Source organism: Hypanus sabinus, chromosome 5 (genome assembly GCF_030144855.1).
Source record: "Hypanus sabinus isolate sHypSab1 chromosome 5, sHypSab1.hap1, whole genome shotgun sequence".
NCBI lineage: Eukaryota > Metazoa > Chordata > Chondrichthyes > Myliobatiformes > Dasyatidae > Hypanus > Hypanus sabinus.
In genome coordinates, this window is record NC_082710.1 from 33,384,298 (window position 1) to 33,406,332 (window position 22,035).

Below are 22,035 nucleotides of genomic sequence, written 5' to 3' on the forward strand. Positions count from 1 at the left end.
AAGATTGTTTAAAATATGATTTTCATGGTTCAATTTAACCCAGTAGTAAACATGCTTTTTAGCATTATAAGGCATAGATTATTATATTCATTGGTAACCAATGCCTGGTCCAAGAATTTCAAGGCTTAGAAATTCTGTATTCAAATCTTTACTAAATTCTTTCTCATCTTTGGAATGTTCGGCAATCAATGGCTCTCCCCTCCTGACCCAATTCCTAAACTAGGTCTAGAATGTTCTCTCCTTGAGCTGGACTCTCCACATACTGTTTCAAGAACCCCTCTTGGATGCACTAAAGATATCAATGTTCAGTTTCACACTTTATGTAAGTAATAATTGATGTATTAATTTAACTCTGAAGCTAGTTTAAAGTTGGGGCAGTTTGTCAACGCTACACAACGCCATCATACTATTCAAATGTCACACTGCATTTAACTGCATTTAATGTGAAAGAAACCAATGTTCACATCTTCAATGTAAAGTTTAAACTTAGCATGTCTTAAGCATTTATTTAACTTTGCTTTGCAGGGATATGTGGAATTATTGCAGGTTTCTACCTCTTTGCTGTTGAACTCTTGATCTGTGCCTTTTTCTCATCATGACTTAGCTTCTCCAGAGCATGCTGTAAATTATTTTCAATCCCTCAGATACCAGAAGTAGAAACATCATGTGAAAACTTGTCAGTACCTCCCCCTTAGCAGTCAGTCTGTGGTTTTGTATTGCCATGTGCTTCTGTCCCTGTTCCTGCTCTATTCCGGCCCCTGTATTACTGAGTACTCCACCTCTCACTTGTTTCTCATTACTACCTGTATTGCTGCCACCTGTGTCTTATTGTGCTCCACCTATCATCTGCCTCTCTGTTTATTGCTCGGTGTATTTCAGTCCTGTGCTTTCACCTGTTTGTTGCTAGATCGTGCCAGTGTATTTTCCTGAGCTTTTCCAGCATTTGTATAAGTACCCTGTCTGTCTGAATATTGACTCTGCCTGTTTCCTGATTATGATTTTTGGATTTTCTGGATGTTTTAATCTCTGCCTGAACTTTGATGCTGACTTTGTTTGCACCTTGGAATTTGTTACTCAACTAATACCACTGTGTGCACAGTAGTGGGTCTGCGACTGGATCCCTGCTCCAGCATCCTGATAAAACTAAGTTGAAGAGTGACTGAAACCTCAGGCTGCAACTGGAACAGGGTTTTGTGGTTGAGATTTGAGCCATAAGTGGAGGGACAAACATTTGGATAACTGAATCTTAGGGCAGATTTCATGTTCTTGATGAGAGCAATATTACAATATTGTTACTCCAATACTTCAGTAATGTGTCAAGTTGTTCTCTGGTTTTGTTTTTCATTAACAATGGCACTCAAGTAAAGAGTATTATTATAGGATCTGAGTCAACATTTTGTGCCTATTCATAATTGCCCTTGTGAAATTAGTGGTGAGACACCTTAAATTACTGCAGTCCTTCAGCCCTTGCACCCAGTGATAGAGAAATAATAACGTATTTCCAAGTCAGGACTGTGAGCATCTTGGAAGGAAAAAAAATACCGATGCTAGTGTTTCCATGTACCTCATAGGAACTAGCCCACCATGTCTGAGCTAACCATAATGCCAAATTAATCTAATCCCACATGACTGCATCAATTGTGGCTGAAAGAAGATCATAATTAGGAACTTAAGATCCAAGGATACACATTGTGTTGAAAATACAGGCAAGTAGGCAGAGATGGTGGGGTGGCTCTGTTGGCTTTTATAAATAAAAAAAAAAGTGAAATCAAATCCTTAGAGGTGACATGGATTGGAAGATGTAGAATCCTTCTGGAACTGCAAGGGTAAAAAGACCCTGATGGGTGTTATATACAGGCCTCTGAACAGTAGCCAGGTTGTGGGATACAAATTACAACTGGAGATGTGAAAGGACAACATTTTGACAGTCATGGGGGGATTTCAATACACTGGTAGATTGGGAAAATCTGGTTAGTGCTAGACCCCAACAGAAGGGATTTGTAGAATGCCTATGAGATTCTATTTTGGAGCAGCTTGTGGTTGAGCCTACTAGGGGAACAGCAATTCTGGATTGGGTGTAGTGTATTGAACAGCTTTGATTAGGAAGCTTAAGGTAGAGGAACCATTAGGAGACAGTGATCAGAATATGATAGAATTCACCCTGCAGTTTGAAGGGGAGAAGTTGAAGTCAGATGTACCAGTATTACAGAGGGGTAAAGGGAATTACGGAGGCATAAGAAAGGAGGTGGCCAAAGTTGAGTGGAAGAGGGCGTTAGAAGAGATGATGGCAGAACAACAATAGCTGCAGTTTCTGCAAGCAATTTGGAAGGTGCAGTATAGATACATTCTAAAGGGAAGATGAGGCAACTGTGCCTGACAAGGGAAGTCAAAGACAGGATAAAAGTAAGAGAGGGTGTATAATATAGCAAAAATTAGTGGGAAGTCAGAGGATTGAGAAGTTTTTAAAAGCCAATAGATGGCAACTAAAAAGCCATGAGAAAAAAGATGACATGAAGGTAAGCTAGTCAATAAAATAAAAGAAGATAACAAACATTTTTCAGATATATAAAGACAAAAAGAGGCAAAAAGTGGACATTGAACCACTGGAAGATGATGCTGGAGAGGAAGTAATGGGGGAATAAAGAAATGGCAGATGAACTTAAAGTATTTTGTGTCAGTCTTCACTGTGGAAGACACTAACACTCGCAGAAATTTGGGAGTGTAAAAGGGCAGAAGAGAGTGTAGTTGCTATTACTAAGGAGTAGGTGCTTGGAAAGCTGGAAGGTCAGATGGACTACACTGCAAGGTTCACAAAGAGGTAGCTGAAGAGACTGGGAAGGCATTAGTAATAATCTTTCAAGATGCACTAGATTCTGGAATGGTTCTGGAGGAATGGGAAATTGAAAATGTCACACCACTCTTTAAGAAGGGAGGGAGGCAGAGAAAAGGAAGTTATAAGCCAATTAGTCTGACTTCAGTAGTTGGTAAGTTGTTGGAATCTGATGTTTCAAGGTGCTTGTAGGTACATGATAAAATAGGCCAAAATCAGTATTGTTTCCTTAAGGGGAAATCTTGCCTGACAAATCTATCAGAATTCTTTGGGAAAATAACAAGCAAGATAGCAATTGAGAGTCAATGGATGTTGTTTACTTGGATTTTCAGAGGGCCTTTGACAGGATGCTTAATAAGATAATTGCCTATGGTATTACATGAAAGATACCAGCATGAATCGAGGTTTGGCCCACTGGCAAGAGGCAAAGAGTGAGAATAAAGGGTGCCTTTTCTGTTAGGCTGTCGCTGACTAGTGGTGTTCTGTAGGGGTCTGTGTTGGGACTGCCTCTTTTCATGTTATATGTCAGTATTTGGATGACAAAATTAATGGCTTTGTGGCCAAGTTTGTATACAATATAGGTAGAGAGGCAGGTAGTGTTGAGGAAGAAGGGAGTCTACAGAAGGACCTATACAGACTGGGAGAAAGGGCAAAGAAGAGGCAGATGGAATATAATATAAAGAAGTGTATGGTCATACACTTTGGTAGAAGGAATGTAAATGTAGACTGTTTTCTATATGGGTAGAAGATTCAACAATCAGAGGTGCAAAGGCACTTCGGAGGCCTCATACAGGATTTCCAGTTTGACAAGGTGGTGAGGAAGACAAATGCAATATTGACATTCATTTTGAGAGGACAAGGCCATAAAGCTGAAGTTTTATAAGGCAATGCTCAGACCATGCTAGGCGTATTGTAAGCAGTTCGGGCCCCTTATCTACGAAAGATGTGCTGGCTTTGGAGGGGGTCTAGAGGAGGTTCACGAGAATGATTCCAGGAATGAAAGGATTAAGGTATGAGGAGTGTTTGATGGCTTTTGGCCTGGAAGAATGAGGGAGGATCTCATTGAAACCTATGAACTTTGAAAGGACTAGATGGAGTGGATGTGGAGAGGATGTTTCCGAAAGTGGGGGAGTCTACACCCACGGGGCCTAGCCCCAGAATAGAGGGACATACATACAGAACAGAGATGAGAAATTTCATTAACCAGAGGGTAGTGAATCTGAGGAATTCATTGCCACAGACAACTGCACAGTCCAAATAATTGGGTATATTTAAAGTGGAGGTTGATAGGTTCTTGATTAGTCAGGGCATCAAAGGCTACAGGGAGAAGGCAGGAGAATGGGTTTGAGAGGGATAATAAATCAGCCATGATGGAATGACCTGGCAGAATCGATCAGATAAATGGCCCAATTCTGTTTCTATGTCTTATGGTCTTAAGATCTATATTCTCCCATCCTCTGCCTTTTTAACTGGCTGCCTAAATGCCTCTTATATGTTGTTAGCATATCTGTTTCCACCACCTACCCACAGTGGAATCCAGTCAGTTATCAAAAGCTTGCCTCACAAGATCTTTACAACTTTTCTCCTCTCACCTTAAAACTATGATCTCTGGACATTATATTTCCCAAGTATAGGAGGCAGAGGCGGCATGTGTACTTCCAAGGTGCCTTTGCACTGACGTGAAAGGATGTGCAGTTGGGCATCACAAAAGATAATTGCATTCAATGCATGGTATCCCTTGCAATTGGTGAAAGCAGTATGTTCAAAATTTAGTGGCTTCTGTGCAACATGGAGAGTATCCACAGCTCCAATCACTTTATGAAATTAGCTCTCCTATGGGATATGCTGTGGACCTCTCAATTTGACAGAGTATGATCAATTCAGGATAGATGAAGTCTAATGCTCTGTGGAATATTGTATTCATGACCTGGTGAGTATAGGGCCTCACCAGACTCTGAGCAGTGATGCACATGTCAGCAGTCCCTGTTAGAAATGATCCATAGTTACAGAAGTTGAGTAGTCTGCTTACTTTCACGGCTGCTGAGAATGCAATGTGTGTCACAGAGCATGGCTGAAGCTCATCCTTTTGGTATATCACTGAGTCAGCCAATTATTTCCTTTCTGAAACAAATTGTTCTCACATGCAACTTCACTGAAATAATTTTGTTGGTAATCCTCGACTTGATAACTCTCTCAAGTGAATAATCAGTTCTCTGGAGCAGCCTTCTTTTGAGAATGCCTCTCACTCATATCTCAACCAGGAGGGTGCATACTACATACATGATTTGCATTATATGTGTAAAATAACATTTCCTTTCTTTAATGATATCTATCATTGCCTATGCATTTGAAAACATGATTAAACACTTTAACAGCCACATAAATGCAAGAGTTCATAATTATGCTAGCAAGTTAACTTCAGAAAGGCAGAAGGAAAGCAATTATATTTTACTTGGAGTTTGGGGAGAATTGGTATGTCATCAAAGACACTTACAAATTTCTACAGATGTACCATGGAGAGCAGTCTAACTGGTTGTATTACTGTTTGGTGTGGCGGGGCCACTGCACATGATCAGAAAAAGCTGCAGAGAGTTGTAAACTCTGCCAGCTCCATCATGGGCACTAGCTCTGCAGCATCTAGGGCACTTTCAGAAGGTGATGTGTCAAAAGGGCATCCATCATTAAGAACCCCCATCACCCAGGACATGCCCTCTTCTCATTGTTACCATCAAGGAAGGAGGCAGAGGAGTCTGATGACACACACTCAGCATTTCAGGAACAGTTACAGAATTGCATGTCTGCACTGCTCAATGCATAGATCAGCAGAAATCAGGTGCTGTTCTGCCCTTTAGCCTGCTGGTGTCAGTCACAAGGCTATGTGTGTAAATCACATGACTGTGACTTGAGTGTTTTCATGTGTTTGCATTCAGTTGAACAAGGTCTGGGGCAAAGCTTCTATTTTATCACTAACAATTGTTCTTGTTAAAATGTGTAACCATTACTGTTTGCATTTCCAATATGTTATATAAAGGAACTCTCTGTAACCAAATGCAGGGTTGCTGCTCTCAGGAGGGATGGCTCTCCGTGTCACGTAAAATAGAGTCTCTTAAATACATGGGTCTGAGTCTGGTGTGGAAATAAAATTTCCCTAACAGAATAGAGTATCTCTATGGCAGAGGGTCACAATGTTGAAACATTGTTGCAAATGGGAGGGAGGGGAGGGAAAATATGTACAGGGAAATCTTATTGGATCGCACCACCATCCAGAAACAAAGGAATATTCCCACACTCACACTTAATTGCTATGAATATGTTGATGGAATCCTGATGGATCACCAAATCTGGAAGATCTCAACAACTATTACAAGTGGTATCACTTCATTCAGTAATTCCTGGACTTGTGTCAATGAGATTGGCTTGTGCTAGTCACAGACTGGAAGATTTAGTTGTATTTCTCTCTCTGCAGATGCCACCTAAACGATATCTTGAGCATTCTTTTATTGAAACAGAGAACTGTACTTTCTATTCTCAAAACTAATGCTTATCATACAACATCACTAACTGCACTTCTTTCAATCATAGGTACTAGTAAGATTTTTATGCGGAGAAAACCCGGTAAATCTGGCACTTTTCCTTACAAATGACCTAGTCCTTTGGAGCTTAGCCTCGCCACTTAGCAGTAAACGTTCTACAAAAACATGCAAGTGTCCATCACTATTCACTTTTTTTTTCATTAAACATGCATGTAGTCTGCTTTTTTTCTGTGGTGTGCTACCTTGTTAAGATCACAAGATGTTGAAGGTTGGACTGACTTCAGCGATTATGTCTCAGGATTAAACAGTTTACCAAGACATCATTTTATTGACATCCTCGGGGAAGAAAGTGAAATTGGTAAAACAAAATATTTCTAGCAAAGATTCTGAAAGAAATTTGCCCTTAGCTTAACAAACAAACCCAACATTGCCATAGGTATTTATCTTGTGGTAATTATGTATTTATACTGTGGTACTTCTGAGCTCTGTGGGAGCTCAGAGATATTTTTGGAGATTTCAATATTATATGGTTAATATTGTACTTTAAAAGAATTATGTTACAAAACATGGTGGCTATTTTCCTCTAAATGCTAGGAGGCAACTGAACACAATTATTTATTAAAAAAAATAGGGAGGTTGTATTAGGATGCTATGGATCTTATTTTTCATCAACAGAGGGGCATATGAACAAGCAGGAACTCAAGGAAAGCAGATGTGTTGGCAAATGGGATTCGTTACAATCGCATCATTGTTGGCAAAGACATGGTGGCTCGAAAGGCCTGTTTCTGTGTTGCATTGTTTTATGTCTGGTTAATTTGAAGACACTGCAAGGAATAAGGGGTGGAGCAATGATGGTGCCTTACAGTGACCCCTTCGAGCTCACCTGCAGAAACAACTTAATTTCTGCCTTTAATGTCTCTTCATTTTCCAGTTCAAGGTGGATGGGATTCAATCGAACCTTGTGGTGATGGGACCCACTCCCAGAGGCTAACGACTGGCCAATTTTCGATATCCCAAGGAGACAGCCTAGACGACAAGCAGGCCTTCATGGTTCTGAGGCCTTACGGCCCTGTGGACGAGCCAACTCTATACCAGTGCCACAGACTGAAGCATCACGGGAGAAAACTAAATATTGGGAACAGCGGATCAGCTTCTGTATCTGGCAAGTCTCTCTCCCTCTCTCCCCCCCTTTCGGTGACAAGTTCATTGATTGCCTCAGACTTTGTTTGCAAATAAAGGTTTAAACTTCTCGAAGAATTGTCTGTGTCTCCTGGTCATTTCAAGTAACGACACTCTCTGTCCCTTTATGAGGGGGAGAGAGAGCCTGTGGTATGTCCAATTGCTGAGTGAACAATTAGTTTTTGTTGTACCTCAGATCATGGTCGTTATTGTGGTCTTTGCTATTGCTTGCTTGGTGGGTGGAGGGTGCTGATGCTTTTTTTTTGCTGAAGTGGGAGAGGAGTGGGTCGTTGTTTTGCTACTGATTGTATGTGGGAGGGGGAGTAGAAGGCTTTGGAGTTCTAATGCTTTTATTATCCCTCATTCTTTGGGGCATTTTGCTGTTTTCGTGGATATCTGCGAAGAACAATACAGTATACATTTCCCTAAACCGAACTACTGAAGCTATTGAAACGGGTCTCATTCACCCAGGAATCCGATACGTCCACCGATTTGGATCGTGATCCTCCATGGCACAGGCCTTGTGGACGGCACGGCACACTCTCCATGTCTGCGCGGAACTTGGACCGATCGTACGACTCTTTCACCTCTTCCTCGGACGGTCAACAACTGCACCCAAGTTGACGGCGAAGACGAAAGCCAGCAGACATGAAGAGACTGCCTCACGCGAGGGGGGGGGGGGGGACTAGTTGCTTAGCAACCGCTTTACGGTTGACGCCGGCAAGTGGAAGGAGAAGTTGTTTGGTCCAGTGTGATGCCAATCATACGCAACTCCCACCCCTTTCCCGGTCCCGCGGCAGAGCTCCTCTCGTTGATTGGTGGTTTTCTGCTCCGCTTGGCTGCGTTGCGCGGTGGCCGGTCGCAAAGCTGGGAGTTGGCGAGGGTCGGTGAGTGGTGGCTTTGGGGTATTAACTTCTGGACACCAGCAACCGTTGGTCTGACCAACATGACTGGGCGAGGCTAAGACATCCTCCAGTCAGCCGCCGGTCACAAGCGGGGGTGTGGAGCTGCTGCTCTCGGCCCATGATCCCAGGCACTCCAGCAGAAACGTTACCGACTCCCGAAAACATATGGGTGTGAATGTAGGCCGTTTGGGTGGGACGTAGGTGTAACCTGTCATCTGTAAGAGGTGCAGTAAACTAATTGCCGGAATAACATGAATTATCTCCTGTGTCGAGGACCCTCCAAGTAATTTTCCACCGGCAAGTTATTTCTGTTTGTGGACGCTATTTGAATTCCTCTCCAGAACTGTTACGTTATGTTAGTGCAGTTGCTTCAGAAATATAAATTGGATATTTTAGGAGTGTTGGTGTTTGCGGAAGGCTTCCAATGGGCTGCAGCATAAAATCCTTGCCTGTGCCTGTGTGCAGCAGCATGTCTTTCTGTCGTCATATTTGTACGTGTGCACAGCAGCAGAAGATTGAGTTTCATGGAACATGATCTTGTGTGTTTATTCAGGTTTGCTCAATTTTTAATTTTTTTTTGTTGTAGTTTTGGCTGATGTAATTTCCTAGGTGTATGCAGAGAGAAATGTTTTTATTAGAAACTTTTTTCTCTGTTGTGACTGCTATGTTCTGTTAAATTTAATGACAAATTAAAATCAAAAACCGCTGACAGCAGCTTATTTGAATTATTCACACAAGTAGGGTTTACACTGTTACTGAGCTGAAAACTCGATTGTATTCATCATAAACAGACTGATGCATTAACGTTGTCTTTCAGCTGTCATTAAACAACAGCCCGTCAATGTGAAATAAGGATGTAAGACTAAAGGAGCAAGACTAGGCCGTTTGAACTGCTGCCCCACTATTCAACAAGACATTGGCTGACTTTATACCACAACACCCTGATTGCATGATACATTTAATATCCAAATTCAGCCTCTGTTTTGAATCTAATGAATGTCTAACCTCACAGTTCTCTTCTGTAAAGAATTCTAAAAAGACTGAATGGATTTTTTTTTCTTATTTGAGGCCCAAGTTATGTGCTTTTGTTTTGAGAGTGTGACTCCTAGATTTTGACACCTTGGCCAGGGAAGCCATACACCCTTCTTCTAAGCACTCTTAAAATTGAACATTTCTGATGTCACCATTCATTTTTTTTAAAAACTGTTGATAATAGAGATCCAACCTACTCCTTGTCTCCTTGCATATCAGACCATTCATCTCATGAACCTATCTGCTTAATCTTCAACAACTCCCTTCATTTTAAGTGCATTCATTTTGAGATCACCAATACTACCAGATACCGTGGTAATACGGTAACTAAAGTTATATAGCTTTAGAAATACAACTTGATTGCTCAGAACTTCTTGCAAAATAAGAATAATGTAACATTTGCTTTTTAATTGCCTGCTGTACTTGGACTTCAAATAACTTGTATACAAGGTCACCTTCTCCCAATTTAGAAAAGTTATCATTACACCTGTTTCTGTTTTTCCAACTTCAGTAGATAACCACATACTTTTTGCTGCACTTGAATCCATCTTAGCACCTTCATCTTTAATAGCAAGCGGTTCTACCAAAATGAGCCAATGCATTTGGATTAGAAATACCTAGAAAAGAGGGAATGTAATTTTGTCCCAAGGAGTCCCATTGCACATCACAGCCACCTGGTACAGCATGCTAATTTGATCCTGACTGCCAAAGTAAGTAAATTCACAATCAGGGATGACTCTTCAGGATAACAGCCTAGATGCCCTGCATCATGAAGAGAGCTGCAATAATAATTCTTGAATGGACAGATACTGTGAGAGACAACAAGCCACCCAAACATATCACTCACTGCAGGTGTTTACACGTAAAGGAGCTGATTGAATTGAGCAATGCAAATAAGCATAAAACCTGTTCATGTTGGCTGCCAGTATACACTTGCCATTTTCAAAGTAGTTATTTTAAAACAAATGAAGTGACTGAGTGGGATTTTTCTCCTACGCATGAGCAGCTGTATGGCAAAGCATATTCAGAGGCTGGTGAGAGAGTGGAACGAGCTGCCAGCACAAGTAGTGCATGCGAGCTTGATTTCAACGTTTAGAAGTTTGGATAGATAGCTGGATAGTAAGGATATGGAAGGGTATGGTCCTGGTGCATGTCAATGGGTGTAGGCAGTTTAAATTGTTTTGGCATGGGTTAGATGGGCCAAAGGGCCATTTCTGTGCGGTACTTCTCTATGACTCTATATGTTGCAAGCTTAGGGGTGAATGTTTTTGGCCTATTCGATTACAATTCCTGTAAATTGCAAAATTAATTTTGAACAATTGATTTGAGAAATAAAATCTGTGTTTTGTAACAGTAAAGAATATTAGCTGCTGTCTGAGAGAAAATGGGGATGCTTTCTCTGTTTCCTCCTACCTCAACACAAATACTGTTGAATATGTCTTGCTGTTTAGAACAAGTACATGTGAAATAGCAAACTTTGTAAGATTCAGTCATTTTTTTTCAGCTTGGCAGTCTGTCAATTATGTTAACAGCTTGGTAATATTTTTGTTACAACTTGTCTTTTGTTATTTTGCCCAATGTGTACTATTTCTCACATAGACTTTCTTTACCAGAGATTGCATATTTGGTTCCTGTGGATGAAAGAAAGCTGTTTCTTATGTTCATTTGTCATTGACCAGCTGGAAGTATCATTAGGTATCATGATGGAGCTTTTCAGAAATTCTGATATACAGTCAGTATTTAACAGGGAAATGGGCTGGTGTTTCCCTGAACTGTAGGGAGTACAGAACAACTAATGTTTTTATTGCTAGTGAAAAAGATAAGGTCAGTCTTGATAGTAGGACAGTGGTTATACATTCCTATCTGAAAAAAAATCATTGACAAATCAGTGATAATAAATCCTGCGTGCAATTCATCGATTGAAAATTATCACTAAATATAATGCATTTACTGTCTCTCTTCAGGTAGTCTGAAAGTTTGAATGACTACAACTTTTCAGTGTTATAAATTAAATTAAAGGTGGCTAATATAAAACAGCAATCTTAAAATTAATCAGAATTTATTATTCTCTATTGCATTGTAACTAGTAATCTGACAACTGTACTGAATGTATCAATGTATAAATTGTAAAATGAGTGTATCATACATATTTTGAATGTAAAAAAAATACTTTTGCAAAGAAAAAATTGGGAGTTACAGTGACATGGCTTATAGAGTCTCTGCCCCGCAGTGACGTAGACCCATGTTTAACGCTGATCTCATTACTGTCTCTGTGGAGTCTGCACATTCGGTCCACGGCTCTCCTGTGGTTGTTGTGGTTTCTTCCCACGTTACAAAGATGTGCAGGTGGGTGGGTTGGTTCCCACTGTAAATTGCCCTTTGCGTTTGTGTGAGCGGTAGAATTGGGGGACATTAGATAAAAATGTGGGTAGATACAAAAGGCATTAATGTTAGGATTAGTGCAAATGTGTGGTTGATTACCAGTCTAGTTTTGGTGGTGGGTACCTGCATTATGTTTATATAAGATAACCTCTTGTGATGATGAGGCTAACTTCTTGATTTAGATGACCAACTGAGTGTTCTCACATTTAACATTTGAGCATTTTAAATTATTTTGTTTTAACAATATTTAACAATGTACATTCTTTCTGCCATAATTTATGGCATCTTTCTACTTGGTCTTTAGATAATTTTTGAAAAGACAAGCCATTTTTTGTAAATGGGTAAATTCAAATTTTAACATTATTTCATTACAGAAAATCCTGGATGGTGCCCAGAGACGAAGGAAAACTAAGAAAATATTACAGTTTGTAGAGATGGTGTACCTTCTGGTTTATCTATGTACAATATGGACAATGTTCACTTCTTTCAGGTAAAAATAATTAGAAACATGTTTTTAAATATATTAAAGCTTTTAGAATTTTCATCTTGGCTCAAGTGGACATAAGTAAGTCTTTGTTGCTTTGTTTAATGTTTTACATGTTAATTAACAGTGCTGGGAGAGCTTAGTGATTTCCAAGCGTGTGGTAGAAAATATGTGGTTGTGAATGCCTTTACCTACAAATTTCTAATCTAATAGTTTATTGAGTAAAAGTATCACCATAGCATGAATCTGAGAGTTGTAATTTCAGTAGTCCAGAGCCACACAAATTCTTTTTCTGCTCTTTAATAATGTAATTGATAACAGCAACTGGGCTGAAAAATATAGACAGACATACTTTATTGATCCCGAGGGAAATTGGGTTTCATTACAGCTGCGCCAACCAAGAATAATGAAGAAATATAGCAATATAAAACTATAAATAATTAAATAATAGTAAGTTAATCATGGTGAGTGCAAATAAACGTGGACGCTCAGTGTTACATCTCGGTGTAATGAGTCTCTGGTTGAATGTACTCCTGTGCCTAACCAGTACAATAGTTTCAGGTGCTTTAAAAAGTATAACCTCTGCTGGAAAGAATGCAAAAAGAATGAGTGATGTGTAGATGATGTATTAGGTAAATTCTTTACCCAAGAACTGGATTCTTTTTTATTGAAATTTGAAATGGACAGATTTCCCTTTGATTTAAGGAGCCAAGACCAGTATAATTTGGGTAGAAAATAGATTGAGTATGGGGTGTGCTGCACTGCTGTTGAGTAGTGAACAATGTTCCAGGCACAGTACGGTAAACACTCGTTACTATTTGTTCTTATATGCTTAACGGATTTGTTAAGAATGAAAGAACATATTTGTCCTAATTAGTCATTGCTTCCTGGAATTCTTTGATTATACTCATTATATTGGCGGCACAGTAGGTAGCAGTTAGCGTAATGCTTCACAGTGCTGGCTGTAAGGTCCGGGATTGATTCCCGCCACTCTTTGTGGGGAGTTTGTACGTTCACCCCATGACTGCGTGGGTTTCCTTTGGGTGTTCTGGTTTCCTCCTACATTCCAAAAGTTTGGGTTAGTAAGTGGTGGGCAAGGTATGTTAGTGCTGGAGGTTCGGTGACACTTGCACAATCCCCGCAGATTTGATTTGACGCAAATGATGCATTTCATTAAAGATAGGCTGACAAATATATGTACATCTGTGTACATCTGACAAATAAAGCCTATCTTTAAATCGTTATACCAGCTAAATACTTCTTGCCTCCACTACCAATAATGAATAGTTTCTTCCAAATTTAAATTAAAGTGATAGAGATAGAGTAGATCTTCAAGCCTATTCTCCATTCAAAAAAATAGTGGCTTATGCCACATTCCTGTGATAACCAAAATATTTTTTGTGTGTTTTTCCTCTCTAACTGCCATCTTCATATCTTTCAATTTGTTCATATTTTTTCTGTCTGACTGCTCTCACTAACGCAAACTGGATGAATTCATCTATACCTTTATCCCCATGGCAACCTTCCCTCACCCTATCAGAGCTATCCTTTTGTCTTTCTTGTCCCTTCTACAGACTTTCCGCACCTTAAAACTAACTTGTTTTTTCTTTACCAGTCCTGATAAAGATTCTTCAACCTGAAATATCAACTCTGTTCCTCTTTCCCCAAATATTGTCTGACCTGCCAGGATTAACTAGTATTTTTAGTTTTTACTTCTGATTTCTGGCATGTACAGTTTATATTGATTTGTAGTGGTCTGCACACGTGGGGCTTGAAACGCCATCGGAAGCTGTGAGCAGACGCATGACCCGCTTGGGGCGGACCTTCTGGGGATGGTCTGACGTCACGTCCGCCCTGCTGATCGCAGGGACCCATAGGAAGAGGTTTTTAAGCGCGCGTGTTTGAATCGTTAAAACCATTCCGAGTTCAGCTCTCTCTGCCTCCATTTGTTCCTTTTGTAGCACCTTGCGCGCCATTACAGATTTTCGATTTGTATATTTTCATTGTCCTTTCCATCCATTATGAGAGGAAGCATTAATCTGATATAGTGGCACTGATAATATTTGACATGCTGAACCAGGTAAACCCCAAAGGGACTGTAAACTTACAGTATATAGATTAACTTGTATATCTTAGAACCTTATACAAAGTTAGTGAGCTATAAAACGTCTCAAGGTCTCGATATTTGCTTTTTCGAGAAGGACTACATAAATCAAATAAAAATCTGGTGGTGGCCCCACACCATCAGGTCCAGGAACAGTTATTACCCTACAAAAATCAGGCTCCTGAACCAACCTCACACTGCAAAATTCGGACTCACTTTCAAGGACTCTACAGTTCATGTTCTCATTGTTATGTATTTGTTTATTTTTAATTTGCACAAATTGCCTTCAATTGCACATTACTCCTTTGTCTGTCTTTATGTATAGTTTTTCATAACTTCTCTTGTATTTCTTTATTTTCATGTAAATGCCTACAAGAGAATGATTCTCAAGCTAGTATTTAGTGACATATACATATTTTGACTTTTAGACTTAGAAAAAAAGAGGAATACTATGTTCAGAGGCAATTCATTGGCATTGTCTCCCATTTACACAATGCAGTTAAATAAATACAGTATCTAGTGTTAAGATATTGATGAGAGATTTTAAGCTATAACTAATATGGTTGTGAAAACAATTAGATTTCAGATGCTATAAATATGAGACAGGAATAATGGGTTGGAAATAATCAGCAGGGCAGGAAGAATCTATGAAAAGAGGAACAGAGTAAATGTTTCAAGTCAAGTTGGGTTTGTAAGTAGGTTTCATGCTGTTTTACCAGAAATACTTCATTGTATGTAATCCATTGTGCTGAAAGAAAGTGCAATTTAGTTCAAAATGTCTGCCACATTTCCAGCTTTGCTCAATGGATTATAAAACCAGCTAGTTTAAATAACTTTTGATTTCTTATGAATTTTCAAAGTTAACAAAGCAAGCAATTTGCTCATTTGTAATGGTTAAATTTTGTTCTATTTACTATCTGCATTCTTTCAGGATATGTGAAGCCATGCCATTGCAGTCACAAAAGAATACAAGTAAGTAATAGTAAGGTAGCAAGTTGTAATAAAACTTGTTTTTTGAAATATGAATAAAAATATAACTTAAAATACTAAAACATATGTACAATTGAAAACAACTTTGGAATGATAGAATTCAACTTACAAAACTTAGACTACAGAGATTTGATATTGAAAGCCTACAGAAGATCAGAGGTAAATAACAGTCAAGTGACAAGTTGTATCAACATTTTTACACTTTTTTGAAAGATGAATAAAAATATAGTAAGGTATAGAAGCAGGTACCATTGGAAAATTTTGAAATTAAAAAAAAATTTAAGAGGTATGTACATTCTTCCTGTGGATGCATGGGTGTCCTGGGGTGCTTCAATTTCCTAAAGCAATCCAAAGATGTACCAGTGAGTAGTCATTGTAAATTGTCTTGTGATAAGGCAAAGATTAAATGGGTGGGTTGTTGGGCAGTGTGGCTTGTTGGGCCGGAAGGGCCTGTTTTGCTCTGTATCCCCAAATAAATAAATAAGCAAGTAAGTAAATAAATAATCTGAATTAATATAATTCAACTTAGAAGATTTGGATGACAGAAGTTTAATGTTGAAATCCATATAGTATTCTGCAAGATATTGAATAGGCCACAATAGGAGTAATGTGTCAATTCTGATCGCTAGATATGAAAGTTGTGCAGGTACTAGAGAGGTTGCTGAATAGTTTTGTGTGAACAGTTTTTCATGATGAGTAATTTGGATTAGAATGTTTTTGATAGAGTAAAAAAATAGTGACAAGTTAATAGAGATGTGCAAGATCGTGAATGGTTTAAATAGAGTAAATAAAGAGAAGATCACATTAGCACATACTTTAAAGACCAGAGGGCACAGATTTAAATTTTAGGCAAAAGCTACAAGGGAGAGTTTAAGAGTTGGAATGCATGACTTTCAAAGGTTTTACAAACACAACCAAAATGTGGCTTTTAATGGGAATTAGATATCTACTAATTAGGGAATATTTTTCAGAGTTAAAGGGAAAGAGTTGTTATATTTGAAGCTGACACAGGCTTGCTGGATGAACGGCCACCTCCAATGCTGTACTGATCTTGGACAGAGTATCTGTCATTGGCCTGACAAAATAACAAAGATGTTGGAAGAATAAACAAAGTGGTTAGATTACCAGAGAATTGGAGTACAATCCAGAGCCTTGTTTAAATGCTACCACTGGAACTAGGATATTTGTTAATTAAGTAATATGGAATTTAAAAAGAAAATCCAAAATCTTGTGTAATAAAAAATACATTTGCTTGTCTTTCAACCCTGTCCTTGCCTTTGTGTGGCCTTAGCTTCTCTCAAAAGTGACCGAAGCAAGCCTATCTTTTGTATTTAATTCTATGTTGAAACGCTGAAAATAAAGCTTAATGGATCTGTGATTGGTTTAGGCAGCAGATTCAAACACTTTGCTCCATATGGTTTGGAATTTGTGTCTAAACTGGGAGAGCAACAGACTATGCTCACTATATTGTAGCTTGCATCCAATGTCTCCTACTCCTCCATTACAATTTCTGGCTAGGTTTATTTACTAGAGGTAATTAAATTCAGAATCAGGTTTAGTATCACTGACATATGTCATGAAATTTGTATTGTGACAGCAGTATATTGTAATGCATAATTTAGTAAAGCTATAAATTACAATAAGTGATATATTTTTAAACATTAAGTAGTGCAAAGAAAGCAAAAACATTGAGGTAGTGTACATGGGTTCATTATCCATTCAGAAATCTGATGGGCAGAGGGGAAGAAGCTGTTCCAAAAGCATTGAGCGTGTGTCTTCAGGCTCCTATACCACCTTCTTGTTGGTCACAATGAGAAGAGGCTATGTCCTGGGTGATGAGGTCCTTAATGATGGATGCCGCCTTTTTGAGGCATCGTCTTTTGAAGACAGCCTTGATGCTGGGAAGGCTAGTGCCCATGATAGAGCTAGCCGAGTTTGCAAATTTCTGCAGCTTTTTCCTCTCCTGTGCAGTGGCTCCTCCATATAGGACAGTGATGTAACCAGTTAGAATGCTCTTCACAGAACAACTGTAGAAATTTATGAGTCATTGGTGTCATACCAAGTTTTATAAAACTCCTGATGAATTATAGCCACTGTCGAGTCTTCTTTGTAATATGTTGGGCCCAGGACAGATCTTCAGAGATGCTGACACCCAGTAACTTGAAACTGCTCACCCTTTCCATGCTTATCCCTGATGAGCACTGGTGTATGTTCCCTCGACTTCCTCTTCCTGAAGTTCACACTCAATTGCTTGGTCTTGCGGACGTTGAGTGCAACCACTCAACCAGCTGATCTATCTCTCTTCTGTACACCATTTTATCACCCTCTGAAATTGTCCCAATAATAGTTGTGTTCATAGCTCTTGGATTCAGGGACTTTAATGCCCATCATTAAAAGTGACTTATTAGCATCATCATTGTCTGAGCTTGCCATGCCAAATGGAATCTTTGGTACATAATGAGTGAACTGACATGAGAGATAAACTTACATGACCTCATCCCAGCTCACTTGCCTGTTGCAGTTGCAAATGTCTGTTTGATAAAAGTGGCCATAGAATAATTTTGGAGAGACTAAGTCCTGCCGTCATCTGTATGAAAAGTGTTCTATGAATAAAGTTGTTATTATTTCACACTAAGGACACTGTTCATCACGTGCCACTCCCATGCTGCTATATGGGATAGTCTCAGAAAAGTTCAGACAGACCAACCTGAAGCTGCAATCCAACAACTCACAGAAAAGTTAAGAAATCTGCAGTCCTGTCATGCCTAGCTGTGAAAGGTGGTTGTCAAATTAACCAGCCACAGACAACCCATAATTACCAAATGTACCATCTACAAAAGGCAGTACACATCATGCTCCACAATCTTTCAAACATGAGACTCATCCCAGCAAGAAGGACAAAGTCAAAATGAGCTGTAGAAATAGGAGGATTCATAAACACAAGAAATCCTGCAGGTGCAGATGCTAGACATCCAGAGCAAAATACACAAAATGCTGGAGGAACACTGCAGGTCAGGCAGCATCTATAGAAATGAATAAACAATTGTTGTTTTGGGCCTCTTCATCAGGACTGGAAAAGAGGTGGGGTAGATTAATAAAAAGGTGGAAGGAGGGGAAGGATGAAGCCAGGTGGATGGGAAAGGTAATGGGCTGGAGAGTAAGGAATCTTATAGGAGTGAACCATGGGAGAATGGCACCAGGAAGGATGGGTGGCTGTGGTAGCAAGTCTGGGTGAGTACATGGTCAAAGCATTGGAGAGCAGCCTAGATCACAGAGGATCTCACAGAACTCCCATTGAAGAGAAGAGTTAAACTTCTTCAGGGTAGGCTTATCTTGAAGAGCCTTCACAGTGGAGCAACAATTCATAAATAAGAGATTCTACAGATGTGGGAAATTCTGAGGAAATCAGCAGGTCAGACAGCATCTATGGAATGTATAAAAGTTGACGTTTCAGGCCAAGACCCTTCATCATGACTGGAAAGGACCACTTAAATTGATTATTATGATATAGAAGTATATTACTAGTTCTTTGTCACTAGTTGTAACTCACGGAACTCTCTATAAATACAGTAGGAGTACCTTCATTTGGATTACAGTAGTTCCAAAACTTGCTACTATTTCTCAAGAACAGTAAGAGGTGGACAATAAATGCTACCCTTTTCTGTGATCTTCCCATATCCACAAATGAATAAAAAAAACACTAATTGCAATTGTAGAAGCAGATTTGATATACAGATCCAGATCACTAACTGAGCAACTAAAGATACGTAATAGATACTGAGCTTACCTGCAATGCCATTTATTAGAGATATTTAAAAACAGACATTTCTGGGAATACTTGGCATCTCCAGCAGTGAATGTGCAGAGAACCAAGTCCACATTTCAGGTTGAACAGTCATCATCTTTTCCATCAGTATTTATAGTAAGTTGCTTAAGGAAGTGGTCTCCATTTTCACATATCTCTCCCTCCTAATTTTGCCTCTTTCATTTGATAGCATCTGCACATTTCAAAATACAGTCTAAAGTGTATTGTTTTCTGTGATTAAGTTGCTTCTGGTAAATCAATTCAATGTTATTTGTTCTCCTTTGATATGTAATATGATTGCAAAAATTACACCCTCGTAAATCTGAACCTTAGATGTAATGTAAATAGAGTGTATTCCAGTTAATTGGACTATCTGTTAATGGAGGCAGCTGCTTATTTGGGACGCTATGCTGCTTAATTGGGACAGGAGACAGTTGCAGAACAGGTTCTAACTAGCATCAGTCACATGGACTTGTGTGCCCATTAGACATTATACCATGCTCAAACAGAAGAGTTTTTAAATAGCATCATCTGCATGCGTTTGTGTTCAAAAAGAGGTAATTTCACTGAAATAATCAGCAAGACAATATAGATATGTTTTGATTACTGTGGTTTCAAGCATTCAGGCTTGGAGATACCAGAATCGGGCAGGAATGAAAATGAAGCAATTTCACTAATCCAACTAGTTAGAAATTATGAAGAATTTGAAATTATCAACAATCCTCTTGAATGTTACAATGAAAATGAAGATTTTGAGGATGCAATCGTCAAATGCATTGTGTGAAGGCTTTGTATTTGCACCAGGTATTTGCGCTGATTTTATTTATTAACAGTCAGTCAAAAGAATATAGCATTGTACACTGGAAGAATTCCTCTGTTGATAACTATTAAGAACTAATACATTGTTTTATGGTATTGCCGGTAGCATTGGTTTTGTTCTAATTTGTTCTGAATTTAAGTACATAATTTGTTACTCAGTTAAACAGTAGTTTGTCTTTTTTATACTTTTTGAAAACTATTTTTGTGAAACGTCGGCTAATTGGGGCAGCCACTCAGTTGGGCCAAAATGTACTGATCCTGTTGTATCTGAATTAACCAGAATCTACTGTACACAAGAGAATTGTTACATTTTTATGTAAAACTGGGATCTAGCCTTGTTGACAAACATGCACTGTGTATAGAATTCTTTGTGAAAGTTTCAATGCAGTGGCTCTTAACACAAGTAAATGGATAAGTATATTATTTTGCAAATTGCAAATGTCACTCCTCCCTTCAAGAAGGGAGGGAGGCAGAAGAAAAGAAACTATAGGCCAGTTAGTCTGACCTCAATGGTTAGGAAGATGTTGGAATAGATTGTTATCGATGTGGTTTCAGAGAACTTGGAGGCATGTGATAAAATAGGCTGTAGTCAGTATGCTCTCTTCAAAGGAATATCTTGCCTGACAAGTTTGTTGGAATTATTTGAAGAAGTAACAAGCAGGGTAGACAAAGGAGAATTAGGGGATGTTGAGTACATGGATTTTCAGAAGGCCTTTGACAAGATGTGACACATGAGGCTGCTTAATAAGTTAAGAGCCAATGATATTCCAGGAAAGATGCTAGCATGGATAGAGCAGTGGCTGATTGGCAAGAAGCAAAGAGTTGTAATAAAGGGAGCTTTTTCTGGTTGGCTGCCAGTGAATACTCATGTTTCACATGGGTCTTGGTTTCGACTTCTTTTTACATTATATGTCATTGAGTCGGATGATGGAATTGATGGCTTTGTGGCAAATGTTGCGGACGATATCAAGATAGTTCAAGGATAGGTAGTTTGGAGGAAGTAGAGAGGATGTGTTGGGAAATGTATGGTCTTGCATTTTTGAAGAAGTAATAAAAGGGAAAACTGTTTTCTACATGGAGAGAAAATTCAAAAAACCTGAGGTGCAGTAGGACATTGGAATCCTTGTGCAGGATTCCTTAAACGTTAATTTGCAGGTTGAGTAGGTGGGTGAAGAAGGCAAATGTGATGTTAGTATTCATTTCAAGAGGGACAGAATATAAAAACAAGGATGTAATGTTGAGACTGGTGAGGCTTCACTTGCAGTATTGTGAGCAGTTTTGGGTGTCTTTTCTAAGAAAGGATGTGCTGACACTGGAGAAGTTCAAAGGAGGTTCACAAAAAAGATTCTGGGATTGAAAGGCTTATCATATGAAGAGTGTTTGACGGCTCTGGGCCTGTACTCACTGGAGCCTCATTGAAGCCAATTGAATGGCTGAAAGGCATCGGTAGAGTGGATATGGAGAGGATGTCTCCTATGATGGAGGGGTATAGACAAGAGGACACAGCCTCAGAATAGAGGGGTGTCCCTTTAGAACAATAAGGAATTTGTTGTCACTGGTGGCTGTGGAGGCCAAGTCATTGGGTGTATTTAAGGTAGAGATTGATAGAAGCAGGTGATTGGGGCTGAGAGGGAAAGTTGACCAGACATGATGAAATGGCAGAGCATTTCATTGGGCCAAATGGCCTAATTCTGTTCCTGTATCTTATGGTCAGCAAAATGTATACTAATGCAGTACAGTAACAGTTGATGATTATCATATAAATTCAGAGTACAAAGTAAATGTACTATTAAAGTACATACTATATGTCACCATATACTACCCTGAGATTTGTGTTCTTGCAGGCAGTCACATTAAGTACAAAGAAACACTATAGAATCAGTCAAAAACTGCAAACGAACCATGGTGGGGAACAACCAATGTGTAAATACAAAAAAGAAAAAAAAAAAGCAATATTAATAATAAGTAATAA

At 39.1% G+C, this 22,035-nt stretch overlaps 1 protein-coding gene across 2 annotated transcripts in view; it reads left to right on the forward strand.

Moving 5' to 3' along the window:
• The first annotated feature begins 8,308 nt into the window (after positions 1 to 8,308).
• The window catches only part of lmnb1 (lamin B1), a 68,857-nt gene continuing 55,130 nt past the window's right edge, over positions 8,309 to 22,035 (forward strand). Inside the window, exons 1-4 of one of the 2 annotated variants that reach the window (XM_059969690.1) lie at positions 8,309 to 8,429; positions 12,236 to 12,351; positions 15,381 to 15,421; positions 19,864 to 20,048. The gene's annotated coding sequence lies outside the window, so the exon portion shown is untranslated. The other variant, XM_059969689.1, reaches the window with a different exon arrangement.